This window comes from Pristiophorus japonicus, chromosome 7, assembly GCF_044704955.1.
Source record: "Pristiophorus japonicus isolate sPriJap1 chromosome 7, sPriJap1.hap1, whole genome shotgun sequence".
Taxonomy (NCBI): Eukaryota; Metazoa; Chordata; class Chondrichthyes; family Pristiophoridae; genus Pristiophorus; species Pristiophorus japonicus.
In genome coordinates, this window is record NC_091983.1 from 24685339 (window position 1) to 24711520 (window position 26182).

The 26182-nt window shown below is 45.8% G+C and overlaps 1 protein-coding gene across 4 annotated transcripts in view; it reads right to left on the reverse strand.

Moving 5' to 3' along the window:
* The window catches only part of phf3 (PHD finger protein 3), a 142399-nt gene extending 130016 nt beyond the window's left edge, over positions 1 to 12383 (reverse strand). For 2 of the 4 annotated variants that reach the window (XM_070884866.1, XM_070884865.1), the window contains exon 1: positions 12177 to 12383. The gene's annotated coding sequence lies outside the window, so the exon portion shown is untranslated. The remainder of the gene's footprint in view (positions 1 to 12176) is intronic. The other 2 variants (XM_070884868.1, XM_070884867.1) reach the window with 1 other exon arrangement.
* Between the last annotated feature and the right edge of the window lie 13799 nt (positions 12384 to 26182).

The following is a 26182-nucleotide window of genomic DNA, read 5'->3' on the forward strand; positions in this document are numbered from 1 at the left end:
GTATAGTAAATTAACTTTGCGAAGTTAGTCATATGATGTCCTGTTTGATCCTACTCACATTCTTTAAGTCAAGACATTAAATACCTACCTGCACTGATTTCTTAACTCTCTGCAAGGGTTTTCTGTGCAGCCACATACGCTGGCCTAAGTTAGTTTGGAGCAACTATTAGCTGTCCAAATTGGCTTAAGTAGTCAAAACAGGCATAGGTGGCTGGTAACGCCCCCTTTTGAACACAATTAAACAAAACTAAAAAAAATCCTAACTAACTCACTTACACTGGCACAAATTGAATGTGCAAAATGGGGATTTTTAAAATACTCCAGAAAAATCAAGTTGCTCCAAAAAAACAGAGCAACTCCTGGACAATTTTGGGCCCTTTGTCTGTTCTTTCTAAATCTTTAAATCTGATTGGCTGAGGAGATAGACTGTTGGTCTTGTCTTTCACCAAGGTCACAGATATCCTGTTGCACTCATCATGCCACTTGAAGTTACCAGCAGCAGTAGAGCAGTGTGTTACTGGTCAGGTATAAGGCAGGTTCCTTCCAAAGGTCAAATTTTTTATTTAAAAAAGAGAACACAAAACAAAATGTAATATTTTTAAAGTTTTATACTGAGCATTACCAGCTCACACTTCCAGCACAAAAAGAATTGAGCTGAAGGGTGAGGAAAAAAGTCGAACTGATGGGACGTGCTGCAACATGCCCCACTCCAGCAAATTCTGGAGTTTGTAGCCTATATTTTGTGCAGTATAAAATTCTTTCCCTTTTCAAATATAGTAGCTGCAACTGATTTGAGTAGCAATAAAGACAATTCCCATGTTCAGTATAGGTGGACCGAATGTAGACAGCTCATTATTGCAGGAGTCATGGTCTTGCTCTTGCTCTTCAGTTTAGTAGGTACACATGGGTGTTTACTGCTTAGCTATTTCCTAACCTGGGATCACTTAGTGTTGAGGGGTCAGCATTTGGAAATTTGCAAATCAAGGATGGCTTGCCTCAGTAACCCCTAATTAAAGTCAGCAATTTTTCACGGTAAGATTGTGGATCATAAGCTTTTTCTTCTGCAATTACTACAGATAGCATGGAGACTTTGGAATAAAAACAAGATACCACAATAACTCTGACCACTTTGAAAGACCACCAAGTCACCTTCAAGGCTATTAATTGACAACTTACACAGAAAAAGGAAGAATCACAGAATAAAAACCCCAAAATACCAAGAAAGCTCCAAGATGATGATTGCACCCATATAATAGCTGAATTTGATTTATTTAGTCACCATAAGCCAGTAAGCCCAATTACAAAAAGGATAGAACTGCAGAATCCAATCACCCAAATATTAGGAACATAGGAACAGGAGTCGGCCTTTCAACCAGTTAAATTATGGCTGATCTGTATCTTAACTCCATCTACCCACCTAGCTTCTGCAACCCTTAATACCCTTATCTAACAATCTATCAATCTCAGTTTTTCAATTGGGGGCTGGTGGGGGTGGGGAAGAAAGAGTTCCAGATTTCCACCACCCGGTGTGTGAAGATGTGCTCCTGACATCACCCCTGAATGGCTAAATCTTTAAGATTATGCCACCTTGTTCAGGACTCTCCCACCAGAGAAAATAGTTTCTCTCTATCTACCCTACCATTCAATCATCTTATTCAGCTCAATTAGATCACCTCCTTATTCTTCTATTCTCAAGGGAATACAAGCCTAGTCTATACAGCCTGTCCTCATAATTGAACCCTTTAAGCCTAAGTATCATTCTTGTGAAGCTGCACTGCACTCCTCCAATATATCACAGCGGTTTGGTACAACCAAGTGGCTTGCTAGGCCATGACAGAGGGCAGTTAACCACATTGCTGTGGGTCTGGAGTGATATAGCAGCGTGCAGCAGCCCGGCCCAGAAATTGGTACGGTCCCGGCCTGCAAGACCATCAGCAGGCCGGGGCCATTAGAGGGAGCAGCATGCAGCAGCCTGACCCCGGCCTGCAAAACCATGAGCAGGTTGGGGCCATTAGAGGGAGCAGCATGCAGCGGTGTGCCACTGCAGGGTGCAGCGCGTGCTGCTGCAGGAGGGCAATGGCTGATTGCAGCGTGGGCAGGTGCAGCAGGAGCGACGAGGTAACGACGAAGGAGTGGCAAGAGTTTGCAGAGGGATGTGATCGGGGCCCAGGAGAGACGAAAGTTTGGGGCCAAGAGGAGGGGGGCCCTGGAGCAGCACGGGCCAGCCCACACTGCGATATGTGCGCGCACTAGGTCCATGCAGCAGAGCTGGTTTCCAGTCGTCTTGGTTAATCCTTGCCACTGGTCCAAGACCTGGCTCTGTCAAGCCAGTGTGGTGGCTGGTGTGTAACGGCCACCACACGTTAAAAAAATCCACGCACAGGCGTCTTCCACCCTTCAGGATGTAGTTCGGAATCCGGAATATCATTGAAACACCTGTGAACTCATCCGTTTTCGACGTGGAAGCAAGTCATCCTCGTTTCGAGGGACTGCCTAGGAGGATGATAGACCAGACAAGAAAAGCAGATTTCCTTCCCTAAAGAATGTTAGTGAACCATAGTTTTTTTTTACAATAAGCCACTAGTTTTATGGTCACCATTTCTGATACTAGCTTTTTATACTGGAATTAACGGAATTTAAATTCAACAGCTGCCGTCTCTGGATTACCCCAGGCATCTAGATTACTAGTCCAGTAACATAACCACTATGGCACCATAACGAATCAGGGGAAAACTGCACTGGCTGGAGTCATATCCAGCACAAAGGAAGATGTTTGTGGTTGTTGGAGGCTAATCATATCAGCCCCAAGACATCACTGCAGGAGTCCCTCAGGGCAGTGTCCTCGGCCTAACTATCTTCAGCTGCTTCATCAATGATCTTTCCTCCATCATAAGGTCAGAAGTAGGGATGTTCGCTGATGATTGCAGTGTTCAGTTCCATTCACAACTCCTCAGATAATGAAGCAGTCCCTGCCCGCATGCAGCAAGACCTGGACGACATTCAGACTTGGGCAAGTAACATTTGTGCCACACTAGTGCCAGGCAATGACCACCTCCAACAAGGGAGAGTCTAATCACCGCCCCTTGACAGTCAACGGCATTACTATTGCCGAATTCCCTAGAAACATCCTGGGAGTCACCATTGATCAGAAACTTAACTGGACCAGCCACATAAATACTGTGGCAACAAGAGCGGGTCAAAGGCTGGGTATTCTGCAGAGAGTAATTCACCTCCTGACTCCCCAAAGCCTTTCCACCATCTACAAGATCCAAGTCAGGAGTGTGATGGAATACTCTCCACTTGCCTGGATGAGTGCAACAACAACAACTTGTATTTATTTAGCGCCGTTAACGTAGTGAAATGTCCCAAGGCACTTCACAGGAGCATTACGAGATTTTAAAAAATTGACACCAAGCCACACAAGTAGAAATTAGCGCAGTGACCAAATGCTTGATCAAAGAGGTAGGTTTTAAGCAGCGTCTTGAAAGAGGAAAGAGAGGGAGAGAGGCGGAGAGGTTTAGGCAGGGAGTTCCAGAGCTTGGGGCCTAGGCAACAGAAGGCACTTAATTAGCTCGACACCATCCAGGACAAAGCAGCCCGCATGATTGTCACTCCATCCGCCACCTTAAATATTCACTCCCTCCACCAACGGCACAATTTGGCTGCAGTGTCTACAAGATGCACTGCAGCTACTCGGCTTCTTCGACAGCGCCTCCAAAACCCATGACCTCTACCACTTAGAAAGACAAAGGCAGCCATCACCATCAAGTTACCCTCAAGTCGCACACCATGCTGACTTGGAAATATGTCGCCATTCCTTCATTGTTGCTGGGTCAAAATTCTGGAACTCCCTCCCAAACAGCATCTTCACCACAAGGACTGCAACGATTCAAGAAGATGGCTCACCACCATCACCTTCTCGAGGGCAATTAGGGATGGGCAATAAATGCTGGTCTTGCTAGTGGCACCCACATCCCAGGAACGAATATTTTTAAAAATCCTTCCTGGGGTACAGTGCTCAGACTGAGCGCAGTAGTCTAAATATGGTCCAAGTAGAGCTTCATATAACCAATATAATTTCCATCCCTTTGTATTACAGCCAATTTGAGATAAAGTCGAACATTCCATTAGCATTTAAAATTATTTTTTCTATTTGTTCCTATTAGTAAAAATCCCAGAATTCCAAGGAATAACGATGGGATTTATTTTTTCGGTTACAATAGATCAGTGTCCCTGGTCATGATCTAATTAATGATGAGAAATTGAAATCCATCAAACCAGACTCTTATTAGTCATGACAAGGTAGAAATATTTGATCGAGTATAGATGATCTTTTGACACGGGGATAAAAGAAACACAGGATGCATTTTCGTCAGATGCTTCTTTCACCATTCAGCAACCACTAATGTATTACTATAAATATTGCCAAATGGAGATTTAAACCAAGACAATAACATTCTAAAAGGTAAATTAAATTTGGAATCCATGACAGGAAGTATTGCAGAAAAAAAGCTTTTTTTCCTAAAGGCAACAACTAGGTACTGAATGTTAAACGACTGGGAGTAATTCAAAGCTGTAGTGCTCCACAGTAGTCAATTTTCTTCTGACTATGTTTATATGCAGAGGCCAATTTCAGGAACATGTAGTTTGTACACTCACTGACCTCTGTGCCTTGCTTCTCATATCAAAAGGGTTGCCATGGAGGAGACAAGAAGTGAAATATATTAAAAGCCGTGACACAAAAGGCAAGAGCCTTAAAATCAGAATCAAAGATTCTGAAAATAACGCAAATAACCTAACAAGCCAAATCTTTTTCATTCATCGTAAATAAATTGCGCACAAATATCCCAAATTTACCCTCCATGACAACCAAAAACAGAATACCTGAAATTAACAACATAAGAAATAGGAACAGGAATAGGCCATATGGCCCCTCGAGCCTGCTCCGCCATTCAATAAGATCATGGCTGATCTGATCATGGACTCAGCTCCACTTCCCCGCCTGCTCTCCATAACCCCTTATCGTTTAAGAAGCTGTCTACTTCTGTCTTAAATTGATTCAATGTCCCAGCTTCCACAGCTCTCTGAGGCAGCGAATTCCACAGATTTACAACCCTCACAAAAAATTTCTCCTCATCTCAAATTTTAAATGGGCGACCCTTTATTCTAAGATCGTGCCCACTAGTTCTAGTCTCCCCCCATCCGTGGAAACATCCTCTCTGCATCCACTTCATCAAGCCCCCTCATAATCTTATACGTCTTGATAAGATCACCTCTCATTCTTCTGAATTCCAATGAGTAGAGACCCAATCTACTCAGCCTTTCCTCATAAGTCAACCCCCTCATAGAAACATAGAAAATAGGTGCAGGAGTAAGTTCATTCGACCCTGCACCACCATTCAATATGATCATGGCTGATCATTCACCTCAGTACCCCTTTCCTGCTTTCTCTCCATACCCCTTGATCCCTTTAGTCGTAAGGGCTACATCGAACACGGCATTGCAGAGATAGGATCCCACCTATCTCTTGTATTCTTGTGAGCGCTGACGGAGCGGGAAGACAGCCTCTCAAGGGTGGAGAAAGGGGGAAAAAAAACACCGCAATATTCCAGCTGTACTCGTACATTGCATAGAATATACAGCACAGAAACAGGCCATTTGGCCCAACTGGTCCGTGCTGGCCTTTATGCTCCACACCAGCCTCCTCCCACCCCTACTTCATCTCAACCCTATCAGCATAACCTTCTATTCCTTTCTCCCCCGCGTATTTATTCAGCTTACCCTTAAATGCATCCGTGCTATTCACCTCAACCACTCCCTGTGGTAGCCAGTTCCACATTCTCACCACTCTCTGGGTTACGAAGCTTCTCCTGGGCTGGTTTTGATCGACGGAGAGGGGGTTGGAGTGTGTTTGCTTCATGGGTTCTTTGCTTAAGAATTCATAGTTACACGTTTGCTACTGGTTTATCAGAAAAGGTTGAACAATCAAACTAAACCCTACCAATTATTCCACCAGGTTAGGAACTGCACATCTCACCGTGGAGAACCTGAACTCAATTAACCAGGGTTTTACTGAGTCTTGTGAATATCACATGACTGGCTGACCACTCACAATGCAACTATTTTGTTAGAACTTAAAATGGAATGCCTCCTTTTGGCAAGAGCACTGGAACCCACAAATTAACAATTTAAACTTTAACTGTAACTTAAATCAAATTAAAATTTGGTTGCCGGGGGGGGGGGGGGGGGGGTGATGCACTCCAGTCCCTCCGGTGCCCACCTCTCGTGGAAGACCGTGAGCGCACCGGTGGACACCGCATGCTCCATCTCCAGGGACACCCTGGCGCGATCGTAACCACGGAAGAGAGGCAGGCAGTCGGGCTCAATGACCCCTTCGACTGCCCGCTGCCTGGACTGGTTAATGGCCACCTTGGCCAGGCCCAGGAGCAATCCTACGAGGAGGCCGACCTGCCCGCTCTCCTCCTCACAGGGTGACTAAGATCAGGAGTGTGGGACTGAAGTGCAACCAGAATTTGAGGAGCAGCCCCTTCAAATATTGGAACAGGCGCTGCAACCTCTCACACTCCACGTAAACATGGACCGCAGACCGCAGAAATTACAGGCAGCCTGGGAGTCCGTGAAACGACTTAAGAACCGATTGCACGGGACTGCCCCGTGCAACATCCTCCAGGTCAAGTCGCCGATAAATAGTGCGAGGACTCCCGCGTAGAGTGCACTCCATCGGGGACCCCCGCCTCCTCCAGACGGCAAGATGGTACGATATGGCGTGTCCGGACAGTAGACGAGGACGGCAAAGTGGAGAATGCGCAAGAGTAGCCCATACAGGAATCCCCTCCGCGCAGAATTGAAAGACACGGAGGGGATTTCCCGAAGGAGGCTCAAGTTGTGAGGCACCGGCTCCTGCAACAACTCCACAAGCCAGTGAGCATGCTCACAGGTACATACATTACAGAGAAATTGGCCAGATTTATTTTGCCTCAGGGTATTTGTTGCCTCTCCCGGAATATTACATGTCTGCTGCAGGGAAGAGCGGAGTTGCAAGCGTCTCGTCGTGATGCTCCAGGTATCATGATGCGTGGGCCAGGCTTGATGGACTAGCTGGTCTCTTCCTGCCTGTCATTTACGGATATTCTCCCGGACACAGCAGGAGCCCGAGTCAGATGATTTGGTTTGGGCATTTTAACAGGACCTTTCTTCGGGACAAATCATACGGCAAACTTACACTTCAGCTCATCTCCAAGTACAACACGATGGAATAAATCTCTAAACAGGCGATGGGGAATTGGCAGCCTCGTTTACCCTCTGTCCAATTTCTGTTTCCCTTGAGGTCAATGGAAAGGAAATTCGGGTGGAGCATAAAACCGATTGCCGACTTACTATCTCCCGCTTGGCGCTACCTCCCCAAAACACCTCAGCGTTAGGATCTGGTACTCGCACATCTCCGGACGGACCCAGACCGCAGAAGGAAGTTACGGAATCAACCTAATGGACCTTCTCTGAACTGCCTCCAAAGCAAGTATATCCTTTTGTAAATATGGAAACCAAAACTGCACGCAGTATTCCAGGTGTGGCCTCACTAATACCCTGTATAACCGTAGCAAGACTTCCCTGCTTTTATACTCCATCCCCTTTGCAATAAAGGCCAAGATTCCATTGGCCTTCCTGGTCACTTGCTGTATCTGCATACTATCCTTTTGTGTTTCATACACAAGTATCCCCAGGTCCCACTGTATTGCAGCACTTTCCAATCTTTCTCCATTTAAATAATAACTTGCTCTTTGATTTTTTTTTTCTGCCAAAGAGCATGACCTCACACTTTCCAATATTATACTCCATCTGCCAAATTTTTGCCCACTCACTTAGCCTATGTCCTTTTGCAAATTTTTTGTGTCCTCCTCACACATTGCTTTGCCTCCCATCTTTGTATCGTCAGCAATCTTGGCTACGGTACACTCAGTCCCTTCTTCCAAGTCGTTAATATAGGTTATAAATAATTGGGGTCCCAGCACTGATCCCTGCGACACCCCATTAATTACTGGTTACCAACCAGAGAATGAACCATTTATCCTGACTCTCTGTTTTCTGTAAGTTAGCCAATCCTCTATCCATGCTAATATATTACCCCCAACCCCGTGAACTTGTATCTTGTGTAGTAACCTTGTATATGGCACCTTGTCAAATGCCTTCTGGAAGTTCAAATACACCACATCCACTGGTTCCCCTTTATCCACCCTATTTGTTACATCCTCAAAGAATTCCAGCAAAATGTCAAACATGACTTCCCCTTCATAAATCCCTGCTGACTCTGCCTGACCGAATTTTGCTTTTCCAAATGTCCTGCTACTGCTTCTTTAATAATGGACTCCAACATTTTCCCAACCACAGATGTCAGGCTAATTGGTCTATATGTTCCTGCTTTTTGTCTGCCTCTTTTTTTTTTTAAATAGGGGCGTTACATTTGCAGTTTTCCAATCTGCTGGGACCTCCCCAGAATCCAGGGAATTTTGGTAAATTAAAACCAATATATCCACAATCCCTGCCGCTACTTCTCTTAACACCCTAGGATGCAAGCCATCAGGTCCAGGGGATTTATCTGTCTTTAGTCCCATTATCTTAATGAGTACCACCTTCTTAGTGATTGTGATAAGTTCCTCCTCTCCTCTCCTCTCCTCTCCCTCCCGGCCCATAGCCCCTTGACTATCCACTGTTGGGATATTGTTAGTGCCCTCTATCGTAAAGACTGATACAAAATATTTGTTCAGAGTTTCTGCCATCTCCCTGTTCCCCATTACTAATTCCCCAGTCTCATCCTCAAAGGGACGGACCAACATTTACTTTAGCCACTCTTTTCATTTTTATATAGCGATAGAAACTCTTGCTATCTGTTTTTATATTTTGTGCTAGTTTATTTTCATAGTTTATCTTCCCTTTCTTAATCATTTTTTGTGTCATCTGTCTTCCCACTAGTTTTGGCCACTTTGTATGCCCTTGTTTTTAAATTGGATACCGTTCTTTATTTCTTTAGTTAGCCACGGATGGCTCTCTGTTCTCTTACATCCATTCCTCCATTGCCCAATCTCCTTTTAAAATGTGCCTCACTCAGACTTCCCGAAACAAGCTTGTTTGTTTCCAATAACATGCACCTTTACTCGATCTGCATTAGTAGCTGTGCCTCTCCACCCCCAGCATTTCTCGCATCAAAACAAGAGGCTGGATTTTACTGGGTGGGTGGATAAATATCCCAGGGATAGGGTGTCAAGTATTTCCTCATCACATTCACCAGCACAACCGGGAATTCCCTCTGATGCACCTCTGTTGTGATTTTTTTTTTAAACTTTGCTTACATTTGCTATCTTAAAAATTGTTATACATGAAATCCACGTGTCACAAAACCACAGGAACTGAGACTGGGCACCCCAGCAAGCAGAAACCAAAGAGTAAAAAAAAGTTGTTCTCTGCATATGGGCAAGCATAGAGGTTTACCATATAGGTTAACAGCAGACAAGGCCACTCAGCCCATCATGTTTGTGCTCGCTCTTAACTAGAGGAAATAAAACTAATGCTCACTCATGCACTCTCTTTCTTTCTCTCTCTCTCTCCCTCTCTACAGCCCTGTACCTTCCTCCAAACGTTTATCGACTCTGCCCTTAAAAAGATGCAATGATCTCTGCGTCAACCACTCCTGCTGGTAAAGCATTCCATGCTCCAACAGCTCTAAAAATTCTCTAAACCTCTCCCCTCACCAGTCAAAAGTAAAAATCTTACCACTCTCAAGGTAGTCTTTCCTTATTCACCCCATCAAAGCCCTTCATACTTTTAAAAACCTCAAATCTCTTTAGTCTTCTCTGTTCCAATACGAAAAGTCCCAGTATCTCAAGTCTTTCTCAATCCTTATGAATCTACATGCTCTGTTTGGTGGCAGGCAGACTTCCATTTATATGACGCTTTTCAAGACCACCAGCTAGCCCAACATGCTTTACAGCCAATGAAGTACTTTTTGAAGTGTAGTTGCTGTTGTAATGTAGGAAACGTGAAAGCTCGTTTGCGCACAGCAAGCTCCCACAAACAGCAATGTGATGATAACCAGATAATCTGATTTACACGTTGATTGAGGAATAAATATTGGCACCACTGATACACCGTGGTTGCAGTGTGTACCATCTACAAGATGCACTGCAGCAACTCACCAAGGCTTCTTCTACCGCCACCACCGAAAAGGACAAAGGCAGCAGGCACATGGAAACACCATCACCTGCAAGTTCCCCTCCAAGTCACACACCATCCTGGCGTGGAAATATATCGCCGTTCCTTCATCGTCACTGGGCCAAAATCCTGGAGCTCCCTCCCTGACAGCACAGAGTGTACCTTCACCTCACGGACTGGAGCAGTTCAAAGCAGCGGCCCTGCTCTTCTTCAAAATAGTCTAATAGGATCTTTTCCATCCACCCGAGTGTGTAGAGGGGGCCTCGGATTCATGTCTCATCTGAAAGACGCACCTCCGACAGTGCAGCACTGCCTCAGTAGATTGTGTGCTCAAGTCTCTCGAGTGAGACTTGATCCCATAGCCTCAAAGGCGAGTGCGCTACAGAGCCTCGGCTGACACAATGTACGTTCTGTAATTCGATGCTCACTACTGAAAGTACTCTGTGCCTAACCTTGAATAAAATTAACACCTCTTCCCCTGTACTTTATGCCCATTTTTGGCTATCTACCCGCATTTGCAAGGAATGTATGCACCCCAAAGTTGCTGTTTCTCCACATGCTTCCATTGAAATCGCAGCAGCAACCCAGTGGGCCTGGATTGGAACAAGATGTAGAGAGCATGGTTATTTTCACTACAGCTCTGCTTTTATAATCTTCTGAAACACATGAAAAAGCAACCAATATATGTCTAGAATCTACGTGTCACAAGAACCGAGACACTTGGCAGCCCTGTAAACAGAACCAGTTAAAAAAAGGTGGAATGTGGGCATCAGTCTAACTATTACTAAAGTAAACCAACATCTCATGGAAAACGCTGAATATTTCCATAGAAATGTTTCCAGATATGTGTTATTTAAAGTGGCAACTATTTATATATGCAAGAAAGAGTTTTATGACTGCAGGACCCTTGCAGGTATAAACACCACATTTAACAATCATTTCAATATGTAAAAAGCTTCTAATTTCATAACTTCCCAACCATACATGCAAAGCATAAACATCCACTGGGCAATAACAAAATGCATGCAGATTTATGGAATTGAAAATCAACTGACAACCCAACATCCTCCCCACCCCCACCCCAAAAATAAAATCCTATTCTCTTCCTAAAAAAAAATTCATCAATTCGATCTTTTTAAAGGATGAAATTTCAAGGATCAGTGGAAATTATGAATACTGCTAGCCGAGCAGTAAGTGAGGTGCTGCTGGAATTACATGAATGTCCCGATCATGCCAAACATAAGGTGCAACAAACCCTCCCCCGCACTCTCCCTCCCTCCACGATCTCTTCCCTCCCACCCCTCCGCTCCCTCCCTTCTATTTCCCCCACCTCCCTACCCCACACGCCTCCCTCCCCCCACGATCTCTCCTTCTCCCCACATGCCTCAGTTCCTTCCCTTCTATTTCCCCCACCTCACTCCCGACACATCTCCGCTCCCTCCCTTCTTTCCCCTACTTCCCTCCCTTTCCCACTCATTTTTCTCCGCCACCCTTTCCTCCTCCCTCTCCTACTTCTACGCTTCCCCTCGTCTTTCCCCTTCACCCTCCCCTCCTCCATCTCCCCCTCACTTCAATCCCCCAATCTCCCCCTCATTTTCCTCCACGCTCCCCCTTCCCCTCCACTTTACTTCTCTATCCCCTCCTCCCTCCCCTCAGCCTTTCCCCTCCACAAAGCGTGGACTGAAGCCGAGCCCTCCCTCTCCATCCCTGAGGCAGGAGCAGGGCTGATGGGTGCCTCTCCCCTCCCCCTCACACACGCTGCGCTGGGGCCCGGGCCCAGGCCCGCGGGCCCCGCACCGACATGGCGGCTGCAGCGAGCGGGAGGGAGGGAGGGAGGCCGCGGGCCCAGCGGCCTGATGGCGGGGCCGGGAGTGCGGTGTGGGCCGGGGCTGGCTGTAACCCCGGGGAGGAGGCCCGCTCGCTGATACTTATATTTAATGGGCGTTCCTCACCTGATCGCCTGGTTCTGGTCGGCGGGATCGCCCTGCCGCTCAGCTAAGCTGCCCCGGCGGCCTGTGGCGGTGCACGGACGGGCAGCCGGTCCTTTTCCCCGTCTCCTTTCTGCCCTCGCTCGCCCGAAGCCGCCGCCATTGGAGACAGGAGTGGGGGGAGGGGAGGAACCGTCCCCGGCCCGCGGCACGTGACCGGCCAGCGCAGCGCGGCTCAGCTCAGTGTGTGCACCGAGACAGGGGAGTGCGGCTGGGTGTGTGCATAGCGGGGAGTGATGCAACTGAGTGTGTGCATCCAGCAATATGGGAGGGGGAGTGTGATGCAACTGAGTGTGTGCATCCAGCAATATGGGAGGGGGAGTGATGCAACTGAGTGTGTGCATCCAGTTATATGGGAGGGGGAGTGATGCAACTGAGTTGTGCATCCAGCAATATGGGAGGGGGAGTGATGCAACTGAGTTGTGCATCCAGTTATATGGGAGGGGGAGTGATGCAACTGAGTTGTGCATCCAGAAATATGGGAGGGGGAGTGATGCAACTGAATTGTGCATCCAGCAATATGGGAGGGGGAGTGATGCAACTGAGTGTGTGCATCCAGCAATATGGGAGGGGGAGTGATGCAACTATGTGTGTGCATCCAGTTAGATGGGAGGGGGAGTGATGCAACTGAGTGTGTGCATCCAGCAATATGGGAGGGGGAGTGATGCAACTGAGTGTGTGCATCCAGCAATATGGGAGGGGGAGTGATGCAATTGAGTGTGTGCATCCAGCAATATGGGAGGGGGAGTGATGCAACTGAGTGTGTGCATCCAGTTATATGGGAGGGGGAGTGATGCAACTGAGTTGTGCATCCAGCAATATGGGAGGGGGAGTGATGCAACTGAGTGTGTGCATCCAGCAATATGGGGGGGGGGGAGTGATGCAACTAAGTGTGCATTTAACAAAGGGAAGGTATAATTGAGTGCGTGCGTCCAGGAAAATGGGGAGTAGGAGGAGAGGGTGGGGGTAGGTGATTCAGTTGAGTTTTTTGTATTCATTCACGGGATGAGGATGTCGCCGGCAAGGCCAGCATTTATTGCCCATCGCGAGCCACATTCTTGATTACAATTGAACATAAGAACATGGAAATTAGGAGCAGGAGTAGGCCATTCCATCCCTCGAGCCTGCTCCGCCATTCAATGAGATCATGGCTGATCTTCTACCTCAACTCCACTTTCCTGCACTATTCCCATATCATTTGATTCCCTTAATATCCAAATATCTATCGATCTCTGTCTTGAGATTCAAAGACTGAGCCTCTACAGCCCTCTGGGATAGAGAATTTCAAAGATTCACCACCCTCTGAGTGAAGAAGTTTCTCCTCATCTCAGTCCCAACTGGCCGACCCCTTATTTTGAGACTGTGACCCCTGGTTCTAGACTCCCCAGCCAGAGGAAACATTCTCCTTGCATCTACTCTGTCAAGCCCTGGAAGAATTCTCTATGTTTCAATGAGATCACCTCTCATTCTTCTAGAATATAGGCCTAGTCGACTCAAACTCTCCTCATAGGATAATCCTCCCATCCCAGGAATCAGTCTGGTGAACCTTTGTTGCACCCCCTCTATGGAGGACAGAGGTTTTTGAGCCTACTGGCCTTTTCATGTGCCCTAGACTACTACTTGTTCTTAATTTGCAGCAACTCTTTTAGGGCCATCTGCAGGACTATCTCAGAACCTACCCAAGTAATATACTAGTTTGAATTAAGGATTGATTAACGGACAGAAAACAAAGAGTAGGAATAAACGAGTCATTTTTGGGTTGGCAGACTAACTAATGGGAATCCGCAAGGATCAGTGCTTGGGCCTCAGTTATTCACAATCTATATCAATGATTTTGGATGAGGGGACCAAATGTAGTATATGCATGTTTGCTGATACAAAAGCTAGGTGGGAATGTAAGTTGTGAGAAGGATACAAAGAGGCTTCAAGGGGATATAGTTAGGCTAAATGAGTGGGCAAGAACATGGCAAATTGAATATAATGTGGAGAAATGTGAAGTTATCCACTTTGGTAGGAAAAATAGGAAAGCAGTATTTTTTAAATGATGAGAGATTGGGAAATGTTGGTGTTCAGAGGGACCTGGGTGTCCTTGTACACGAATCACTGAAAGTTAACATGCAGGTACAGCAAGCAATTAAGAAAGCAAATGGTATATTGGCCTTTATTACAAGAGGATTTGAGTATAAGAGTAAAGATGTCTTACTGCAATTATATAGGGCCCTGGTGAGATCATACCCGGAGTATTGTGTACAGTTTTGGTCTCCTTCCCGAAGGAAGGATATACTTGCCATAGAAGATATACTTTCCATAGAGTGCAAAAAAGGTTCACCAGACTGATTCCTGGGATAGAGGGATTGTCCTATGAGGAGAGATTGAGTAGACGAGGCCTATATTCTCTCAAGTTTAGAAGAATGAAAGATGTTCTCATTGAAACATACACAATTTTTACATACCTTAACAGGGTAGATGCAGGAAGGATGTTTCCCCTGGCAGGGGAGTCTAGAACCAGAGGTCACAGAATAAGGGGGTCGGCTATTTAGGACTGAAGTGAGAAGAAATCTCTTCACTCAAGAGGGTGGTGAATCTTTGGAATTCTCTTCCCCAGAGATATTCTTGTGTATATTCTAGATAGAGATCCATAGATTTTTGGATATTAAGGGAATCCAGGGATATGGGCATAATGCAGTTGAGGTAGGTCAGCCATGACAGAGCAGGCTCGAGGGGCTGAATGGCCTATTGCACCTATTTCTTATGTTATGTGTGCATCTAGCAAAAGACGAAGTTTAACTGTTTAACTGTTTAACTGAGTGTATTCATCTGACAAAATGGGAGGGGTACAAGTTGCAGCTTATTGTGTGCATCTAGCAAAAGTAGGGATGCCAATGAGCATGTGCCTCCGATAAAAGGAGGGGTTGTAATTGTGTGTGTGAATCCAGTAAAAGGGTTGGGGGTGGGAAGTACATCATCATAGGCAGTCCCTCGAAATCGAGGAAACATAGAAAATAGGAGCAGTAGTAGGCCACTCAGCCCTTCAAGTCTGCACCGCCATTCAATATGATCATGACTGATCCTCTATTTCAACACCATATTCCCGCTTTTTCCCCATACCCCTTGATGTCTTTAGTTTCTAGAAATCTATCTATCTCCCTCTTAAATATATTCAGTGACTTGGCCTCCACAGTCTTCTGTGGTAGGGAATTCCACAGGTTCACCACCCTCTGAGTGAAAGCATTTCTCCTCATCTCGGTCCTAAATTTCCTACCCCGTATCCTGAGACTGTGACCCCCTTGTTCTAGACTTTCCAGCTATGGGAAACATCCTTCCCACATCCAGTCTATCAAACCCAGTCAGAATTTCAATGAGATCCCCTCTCATTCTTCTCAGACTTGCATCCACTCTAAAAGTGAATTCTCAGGTGACTGTACAGTCCAATATGGAAATTACAGTCTCTGGGACAGACAGTGGTTGAAGGAAGGGGTGGGTGGAGAGTCTGGTTTGCCGCACGCTCCTTCCGCTGCCTGTGCTTGTTTTCTGCATGCTCTCGGCGACGAGACTCGAGATGCTCAACGCCCTCCTGGATGCTCTTCCTCCATTTAGGGCAGTCTTTGGCCAGGGACTCCTAGATGTCAGTGAGGAGGTTGCACTTTATCAAAGAGGTTTTGAGGGTGTCCTTGAAACGTTCCCTCTGCCCACCTAGGGCTTGTTTGCCATGTAGAAGTTCCGAGTAGAGTGCTTGCTTTTGGAGTCTTGTGTCAGGCATGCGAACAATGTGGCCCGCCCAATGGAGCTGGTCGAGTGTGCTCAGTGCTTCGATGCTGGGGATGTTGGCCTGATCGAGAACACTAACGTTGGTGTGTCTGTCCTCCCAGGGGATTTTCAGGATCTTGCAGAGACATCATTGGTGATATTTCTCCAGCGATTTGAGGTGTCTACTGTATATGATCCGTGTCTCTGAGCCATACAGGAGGACAGGTATCACTACAGCCCTGTAGACCATAAGCTTGGTGCCAGATTTGAGGGCCTGATCTTTGAACACTCTCTTCCTCAGGCGGCCGAAGGCTGTGCTGGTGCATTGGAGGCATTGTTGAACCTCGTCATCGATGTCTGCCCTTGCTGATAATAGGCCGGGCCAGGATCAAGCAGAGCTGCGTCATCGCGCCAACCCTCTTCTCGATCTTCCTCGCTGCAATGCTCCACCTCACACTCAACAAGCTCTCCGCTGCAGTGGAACTAAACTATGGAACCAGTGGGAACCTGTTCAACCTTTGTCGCCTCCAGGCCAGATCCAAGACCATTCCATCCTCTGTCATCGAGCTGCAGTACGCAGACAACGCTTGCATCTGCGCACATTCAGAGGCTGGCTGAACTCCAAGTCATCGACAATATCTTCACCGAGGCGTACGAAAGCATGGGCCTTACGCTAAACATCTGTAAGACAAAGGTCCTCCATCAACTTGACCCCACCACACAGCACTGCTCCCCAGTCATCAAGGTCCAAGGCGCGGCCCTGGACAACGTGGACCACTTTCCATACCTTGGGGAGTACAACGCAGTGTGCATCCAACACAAACTGCAATTACCCTACTTATTTGTTCAAATTGATATTTTAAATCTATATAAAAACAAATATATTTCTGTCATGGCCACTTGTTATCTTGTAAATTTTAAATTCAAAAATCCATTTACTTTGGTATCTGTGTATAACTTTTTAAAAACAGTGAGGGTGGTTTCATGCATTGGGGCGGGAAATAGTTTCACCACGATTCATAGAATCATAGAATAATAATGCACAGAAGAAGGTTATTCAGCCCATCGTACCTGTGCCAGCACTTTGAAAGAGCTGTCCAATTCATCCCACTCCACTACTCCTTTGCAAATAAGGTTGTCATTAGATGGGGCAATGGGAACATTGGAGAGGGGTAGAAGGGGACAGTGGGAGGAGAGGGGAGGAAGAGTGGAGGGGAGGTAGATAGACACAGACTGGAATGGAGGTCGTTGCAGAGATGGTTTGGGTGAGGCTGTGGAAGGATTGGTTAATGAGGATTTTGAATTTGATGCATTGTGCTGTAGGAAGGCAATGGGGATCAGCAAAGCTGGGAGTGATGGATGAGCAGGAATTAGTGTGGGATAAGAGTTAATCTATAAAAGTTGTAGTTGGTATTGGAAAGGTTGAAATCTGCATACATGTTTCTCTCTAGCACAGGCTGAGGAGTTGGGTGACACACAAATGAGAAGCTGGAGTGCCACCACTGATGGAGGACATAATTACAGCATGACAGGTAACAGGCAGTTTCCATTATAAATATGGACATGGGAATTTATAATGGTAAAAGTTGATTAGAAATGCACACAGATGTAAGAGTTTTAATATATTGCTAGTCAATTTCCTGTGACTTTGTATGTGGGACATGTGAGTTACTTCAGGTGAAACAGGAGGGCAGGAAAAAGAGTGGGAGAGCGATAGTGATAGGGGATTCAATTGTTGTGGCCGCAACCGAGACTCCAGGATGGTATGTTGCCTCCCTGGTGCAAGGGTCAAGGATGTCTCGGAGCGGATGCAGGACATTCTGAAAAGGGAGGATGAACAGCCAGTTGTCGTGGTGCACATTGGTACCAACGATATAGGTAAATAAAAAGGGAATAGGTCCTATGAGACAAATTTAAGGAGCTAGGAGCTAAATTAAAAAGTAGGACCTCAAAAGTAGTAATCTCGGGATTGCTACCAGTGCCACGTGCTAGTCAGAGTAGGAAACGCAGGATAGCTCAGATGAATACGTGGCTTGAGCAGTGGTGCAGCAGGGAGGGATTCAAATTCCTGGGGCATTGGAACCGGTTCTGGGGGAGATGGGACCAGTACAAACTGGACGGTCTGTACCTAGGTAGGACCGGAAACAATGTCCCAGGGGGAGTGTTTGCTAGTGCTGTTGGGGAGGAGTTAAACTAATATGGCAGGGGGATGGGAACCAATGCAGGGAGACAGAGGGAAACAAAATGGAGACAGAAGCAAAAGACAGAAAAGAGATGAGTAAAAATGGAGGGCAAAGAAACCCAAGGCAAAAAGCAAAAAGGGCCACTGCACAGCAAAATTCTAAAGGGTCAAAGTGTAATAAAAAGGCAAGCCTGAAAGCTCGGTGCCTCAATGTGAGGAGTATTCGGAACCCAGGAGAGGGCTCTGAGCTAGTTAGAGTGGGTGAGAGCTCAGATGAACAGGACCCCAAGAAAGAATGCAAAAGGCAGGAGGCAACAGAGCAGAGTAGCACTGGGGTAAGTGTAAACCACAAGGTGATAGGAAGAAACAATATGTATGAATATAAATGGGCTGCAGGAGGGGTCAAAACTAAAAATCATGGTTTAAAAACTAGTATTAATACACTCTACCTAAACATGCAGCATTCGAAATAAAGTAAATGAGTTGACGGCACAAATCATTACAAATGGGTATGATTTGGTGGCCATTACAGAAACGTGGTTGCAGGGTGGCCAAGACTGGGAATTAAACATACAGGGGTATCTGACAATTCGGAAAGATAGACAAAAGGGGAAAGGAGATGGGGTAACTCTGTTAATAAAGGATGATATCAGGGCAGTTGTGAGAGACGATATTGCCTCTAATAATCAAAATGTTGAATCATTGTGGGTGGCGATTAGAGATAGTAAGGGGAAAAAGTCACTGGTGAACGTAGTTTATCGGCCCCCAAATAATAACTTCACGGTGAGGCGGACAATAATCTAGGGAATAATGGAGGCATGTGAAAAAGGAACGGCAGTAATCATGGGTGATTTTAACCTACATATCGATTGGTCAAATCAAATCGCACGGGGTAGCCTTGAGGAGGAATTCATAGAATGCATACGGGATTGTTTCTCAGAACAGTATGTTACAGAACCTACAAGGGAGCAAGCTATCTTAGATCTGGTCCTGTGTAATGAGACAGGAATAATAAACGATCTCCTAGTAAAAGATCCTCTCGGAATGAGTGATCACAGTATGGTCAAATTTGTAATACAGATTGAGGATGAGGAAGTAGTGTCTCAAACGAGCGTACTATGCTTAAACAAAGGGGATTACAGTGGGATGAGGGCAGAGTTGGCTAAAGTAGACTGGGAACACAGACTAAATGGTGGCACAATTGAGGAACAATGGAGGACTTTTAAGGAGCTCTTTCATAGTGCTCAACAAAAATATATTCCAGTGAAAAAGAAGGGCGCTAAGAGAAGGGATAACCAGCCGTGGATAACCAAGGAAATAAAGGAGAGTATCAAATTAAAAACCAATGCGTATAAGGTGGCCAAGGTTAGTGGGAAACTAGAAGATTGGGAAAATTTTAAATGACAGCAAAGAATGACTAAGAAAGCAATAAAGAAAGGAAAGATAGATTACAAAAGTAAACTTGCACAAAACATAAAAACAGAGAGTAAAAGCTTTTACCGATACATAAAACGGAAAAGAGTGACTAAAGTAAATGTTGGTCCCTTAGAAGATGAGAAGGGGGATTTAATAATTGGAAATGTAGAAATGGCTGAGACCTTAAACAATTATTTTGCTTCGGTCTTCACAGTGGAAGACACAGAAACCATGCCAAAAATTGCTGGTCACGGGAATGTGGGATGGGAGGACCTTGAGATAATCGCTATCACTAGGGGGGTAGTGCTGGACAGGTTAATGGGACTCAAGGTAGACAAGTCCCCGGTCCTGATGAAATGCATTCCAGGGTATTAAAAGAGATGGCGGAAGTTATAGCAAATGCATTCGCTATAATCTACCAAAATTCTCTGTACTCTGGGGAGGTACCAGCGGATTGGAAAGCAGCTAATGTAACACCTCTGTTTAAAAAAGGGGGTAGACAAAAGGCAGGTAACTATAGGCCGGTTAGTTTAACATCTGTAGTGGGGAAAATGCTTGAAGCTATCATTAAGGAAGAAATAGCGGGAGATCTAGATAGGAATAGTGCAATCAAGCAGACGCAACATGGATTCATGAAGGGGAAATCATGTTTAACTAATTTACTGGAATTCTTTGAGGATACAACGAGCATGGTGGATAGAGGTGTGCCGATGGATGTGGTGTATTTAGATTTCCAAAAGGCATTCGATAAGGTGCCACACAAAAGGTTACTGCAGAAGATAAAGGTACGCGGAGTCAGAGGAAATGTATTAGCATGGATCGAGAATTGTCTGGCTAACAGAAAGCAGAGAGCCGGGATAAATGGGTCCTTTTCAGGTTGGGAATCGGTGGTTAGTGGTGTGCCACAGGGATCGTTGCTGGGACCACAACTGTTTACAATATACATAGATGACCTGGAAGAGGGGACAGAGTGTAGTGCAACAAAATTTGCAGATGACACAAAGATTAGTGGGAAAGCGGGTTGTGTAGAGGACACAGAGAGGTTGCAAAGAGATTTAGATAGGTTAAGCAAATGGGCTAAGGTTTGGCAGATGGAATACAATGTCGGAAAATGTGAGGTCATCCACCTTGGAAAAAAAAAACAGTAAAAGGGAATATTATTTGAATGGGGAGAAATTACAACATGCTGCGGTGCAGAGGGACCTGGGGGTCCTTGTGCATGAATCCCAAAAAGTTAGTTTGTAGGTGCAGCAGGTAATCAGGAAGGCGAATGGAATGTTGGCCTTCATTGCGAGAGGGATGGAGTACAAAAGCAGGGAGGTCCTGCTGCAACTGTACAGGATATTGGTGAGGCCGCACCTGGAGTACTGCATGCAGTTTTGGTCACCTTACTTAAGGAAGGATATACTAGCTTTGGAGGGGGTACAGAGACGATTCACTAGGCTGATTCCGGAGATGAGGGGGTTACCTTATGATGATAGATTGAGTAGACTGGGTCTTTACTCGTTGGAGTTCAGAAGGATGAGAGGTGATCTTATAGAAACATTTAAAATCATGAAAGGGATAGACAAGATAGAGGCAGAGAGGTTGCTTCCACTGATCAGGGAGACTAGAACTAGGGGGCACAGCCTCAAAATATGGGGGAGCCAATTTAAAACCAAGTTGAGAAGGAATTTCTTCTCCCAGAGGGTTGTGAATCTGTGGAATTCTCTGCCCAAGGAAGCAGTTGAGGCTAGCTCATTGAATGTATTCAAATCACAGATAGATAGATTTTTAACCAATCAGGGAATTAAGGGTTATAGGGAGCGGGCGGGTAAGTGGAGCTGAGTCCACGGCCAGATCAGCCATGATCTTGTTGAGTGGCGGAGCAGGCTCGAGGGGCTCGATGGCCAACTCCCGTTCCTAATTCTTATGTTCTTAAAGTTAAAGGATGCGGGAAATTGGACTCAAGACATCATTCAGTCGCCTTTTTAAAGTTCTAGGGTTAGACTTTCCATTCATTTCTACCGCTAAAGCCCACTTACCGTCCATTTAAATGCTGAGATGAGTTGTAATGCCCATTTATCACCCACTTCATCAAAAAATGGAAACTAACGTCCATTTACCGCCCATTTATTGCCAGCGTTAGTTTCGGCATCAAGTTAATGCTGAGAATTAATTAAACCACCCACCCATATTTTTATGATGTTAACGCCCAGAATACAGTTTTTGAAGAAAACTAACATCCAGAAACCGCACAGAATATTGCCGAGCATTACTTTCGGCATAGAAACATAGAAAATAGGTGCAGGAGTAGGCTATTCGGCCCTTCGAGCCTGCACCACCATTCAATAAGATCCCTTTAGCCGTGAGAGCCATATTTAACTCCCTCTTGAATATATCCAATGAACTGGCATCAACAACTCTCTGCGGCAGGGAATTCCACAGGTTAACAACTCTCCGAGTGAAGAAGTTTCTCCTCATCTCAGTCCTAAATGGCCTACCCCTTATCCTAAGACTGTGTTCCCTGGTTCTGGACTTCCCCAACATCGGGAACATTCTTCCCGCATCTAACCTGTCCAGTCCCTTCAGAATCTTATATGTTTCTATGAGATCCCCTCTCATCCTTCTAAACTCCAGTGTGTAAAGGCCCAGTTGATCTAGTCTCTCCTCATGTGTCAGTCCAGCCATCCCTGGAATCAGTCTGGTGAACCTTCGCTGCACTCCCTCAATAGCAAGAACGTCCTTCCTCAGATTAGGAGACCAAAACTGAACACAATATTCCAGGTGGGGCCTCACCTGCTCCTCCCTGCTCCTATACTCAAATCCCCTAGCTATGAAGGCCAACATCCCATTTGCCTTCTTCACCGACTGCTGTACCTGCATGCCAACTTTCAAGGACTGATGAACCATGACACCCAGGTCTCGCTGCACCTCCCCTTTTTCTAATCTGCCACCATTCAGATAATATTCTGTCTTCGTGTTTTTGCCCCCAAAGTGGATAACCTCACATTTATTCACATTATACTGCATCTGCCATGTATTTGCCCATTCGCCTAACCTGTCCAAGTCACCCTGCAGCCTCTTAGCGTCCTCCTCACAGCTCACACTGCCACCCAGTTTAGTGTCATCTGCAAACTTGGAGATACTACACTCAATTCCATCATCTAAATCATTAATATTTGTTTTAAAGAGCTGGGGTCCCAGCACCGAGCCCTGTGGCACACCACTAGTCACTGGCTGCCATTCTGAAAAGGACCCGTTTATCCCGACTCTCTGCTTCCTGTCTGCCAGCCAGTTCTCTATCCATGTCAGTACATTACCCCCAATACCATGTGCTTTGATTTTGCACACCAATCTCTTGTGTGGGACCTTGTCAAAAGCCTTTTGAATGTCCAAATACACCACATCCACTGGTTCTCCCTTGTCCACTTTACTAGTTACATCCTCAAAAAATTCTAAAAGATTTGTCAAGCATGATTTCCCTTTCATAAATCCATGCTCGCCCATATATCGCCAACAACATCGCTCGCCCAAAAAACCACTGAAAAAAGCTGATAAAAAGCTGCATTCACCTGACCTTAACCCAGAGTTATCGAATCCATTTTGTAAATCGAAGGACTTTTCATATAAAAGGCTGCTTCAAATTCTGGGGCGCTTTGATTTAATCTGTGAGTTACTTTGAGGTGAATATAAAATCAGAAGAAACATCTTATCATATTGTGGACGAATTGACGTTATTTTCTGAGATTTCGGACGAAAATGTATTATTTCTGAAGAATACGTATAATAGTAATTGTAATGGGGCTGTAATTTCTCAGTCAGTATTGATGACTACTCACATGCTGCAGACTAGAGATGGGAAAAGCATTATGTGCCCAATCAAGGAGGTGGCAGACTGAGGAGGAGGAGGAGAACCTACACCCGATGCACTTACAAGGAGAAGCGGTCTTATCTGAACTTGTCTGAGAACACGTGCCTTAGGAGACTGCGCTTCCGAAAGGAGATCAGTGAGGTATGTCAGCTTATTAGGGGAGATCTGCAGCCTAACAGCACCATCAGGGCCACACTGTCCGTTGAGGTCAATGTTACTGTGGCATTTTCCTTTTAAACATCGGGCTCCTTTCAGGCCTCAGCTGGCGACATTTGCGGTATCTCTCAGTACGCCATACATTGCTGCATTCAACAGGTGACTGAAGCCCTTTCTGCTCGGAGGATGGACGTTATAAGCTTCCCTATGACCAGGGAGGCACAGAGTAAGAGGGCTCTAGGTTTCGCGAGAATAGCAAACTTCCGAAAGGTGCAGGGAGCAATAGACTACATTGCCATGCGAGCACCTTTTCAGGATGCAGAGGTTTTACAGAACCGAAAGGGATTCTACTCCTTGAATGTGCAACTCATTGTTGACCACAAGCAAATAATCATGGCAGTCAATGCAAAATTTCCAGGCAGCATCCATGATGTACACATCTTGCGTGAGAGCACTGTTTCTCACCTGTAAGAGTCAGTCACACGTACATGGTTGGATGCTGGGGGATAAAGGATATGGCCTTGCCAGCTGGCTGATGACCCCCCCCCCCGCGTGAGCCCCACACGGAAGCCGAGAAGCAAAACAACAAAAGCCACATAGCCACACGTAATATCATCGAGAAGACAATTGGAGTGCTTAGGCAGCCCTTCAGATACCTGGACCACTCAGGAGGCGAATTGCAATACCACCTTGGGCAATTCATTGTGGTGTGCTGCATGCTGCATAACTTGGCTATCAGGCGGGGACAAGAAATGCCAGATGGGACTGCCGGTCCACCTCAGGAGAGAGGAGAAGAGGAAAAAGATGAGGTGGATGATTACCACCAAGGCAGCATTGGCCTCCTCGCTAAAACGCTTAGCCCGCCTATGACCTCCCATCTCTCCCGCCCCCGCCACTCCCTCCTTTCCCTCCTCACTCATCATCCTTTCAATTGATTCAATTGGATCCATTATAGCAGGACCTAATTGTTTTAATTCTGAAATTTTAGAAAAATTGATGCAAAACTCTCCTCAAACACATTCAATAATCTCAATACTTCAAACTCCAACAACACAAGCTTTCTTCTCTCTCCCTCTCTTCACTTTCACTCTCTTCTGCACATGTGCAGATGATCCCTAACCTCCTGAAACACGGGAAAAGACCATTGCTATGGACGCCAGCCTTTTACGACAGAAAAAAACACTAACGCCCATTTCATATCGCTCCCGCTAACACCCCAATTAAAAAATCGAAACTAGCGGGTTTGAAAATGAGCGATATTCCAGCGATCACAAAAACCAATATAAACACTAATGCTGGAAATATCGCCCACTTTGGGCGATCTGGACACTAATGGAAAGTCTAGCAACTTATGTTTGTTCCTTATTTTTACATTCATCTCATAAATTCTTATCTCCACATCTATAATGGGAGCTGCCGAAGTAAAGTTGCCATGCTAATTAGACCCTCCCACCAATGGTGGGATTGCAGGGCGTACACTGGGAGGAAAGGGTCCGACTACATTGTGACAAGTTTTCACAAAAAACACACAGGCCCATTTGTACCTGAAAATTGCAGTTGGGGTCCTACAATCAGAAGGTTCCTGATGTATATAGTAAATCAACCTTACGTCAATCCTCCAGGGTTGCCCTGCAGTTTCCAAGAAGTGGATTAATCTCCAGGACACTGCTGTGTGCAACCCCAGAGAAAAATCATAAGGATATTAAAAAAGTGTTTTTTAAAACATTTCTTTTGAACACTTTTGTTTACTTGTTATAAAAATATTGGACATGGTGGTGGGCTAGGGGAGGCTGTTCGACTGACCAGTCATCCACTTGGGTAAATAAAAGACTACTCACTTTCCAATTGGCGGGGGAAGGTGAGTATAGACATATCGGGCGACCAATGGCAGGAGTGTGGGGACAGGGCGGTTGGAGGTAGGAGGTCATGTGATGACACCTCCAGAATATGTCCACCTAGAGTTGGCAACCCTGTTTACACCTGTTTCATATGGGTATGCTACTCGCCCGTTTCCAGGCCTGCTTGAGAATTACATCAGTCAGGTCTTGGGTGGTAATGGGGTGGCCATTGAAAATCGCCACCCCAACTCCCGGTAGTGTTTCTCAGGGATTTGACATTGGACTTCACCTAGACTACAGGAACAAAAAGCCAAGTTTGAGGCCAGCTATGCGAACATGGGCTGCAGAGGGTAAAATAACCTCTGTGGGTGACTGGCAAATATGTAAAAGAAAGAAAGGCTTGGGCTTGAAGTTGGCAGAGTGTCCACTACACCCGCCTGTTTGCACCGGCACGAGACCTGAGCCACCTTGAGGCTCGGGGGTTACTTGCATGTTGCTGGCGAGCTGCAGGCTCCCAGGGGAGGCGCTTCCTGCTGGGAGCCCAAATGGTGAAGGCAAAAATGACCACCAAGGTCCTCATAAGAATAAAAGGGCACCAAGCATGTAACCAGAAAGGGCCAATTGGCCCATCAAGTCCATTGTCCACAAGCCATGTATGACCTGGCCAGTCATAAACTCTACCACCACCATTTTGTCTCCTGATGGAGAATTTTCCAATACATGCTCCTCTTATCCCTAAGGTAATCACGAAAACTTACAGAATATATGCCAGCTTTAT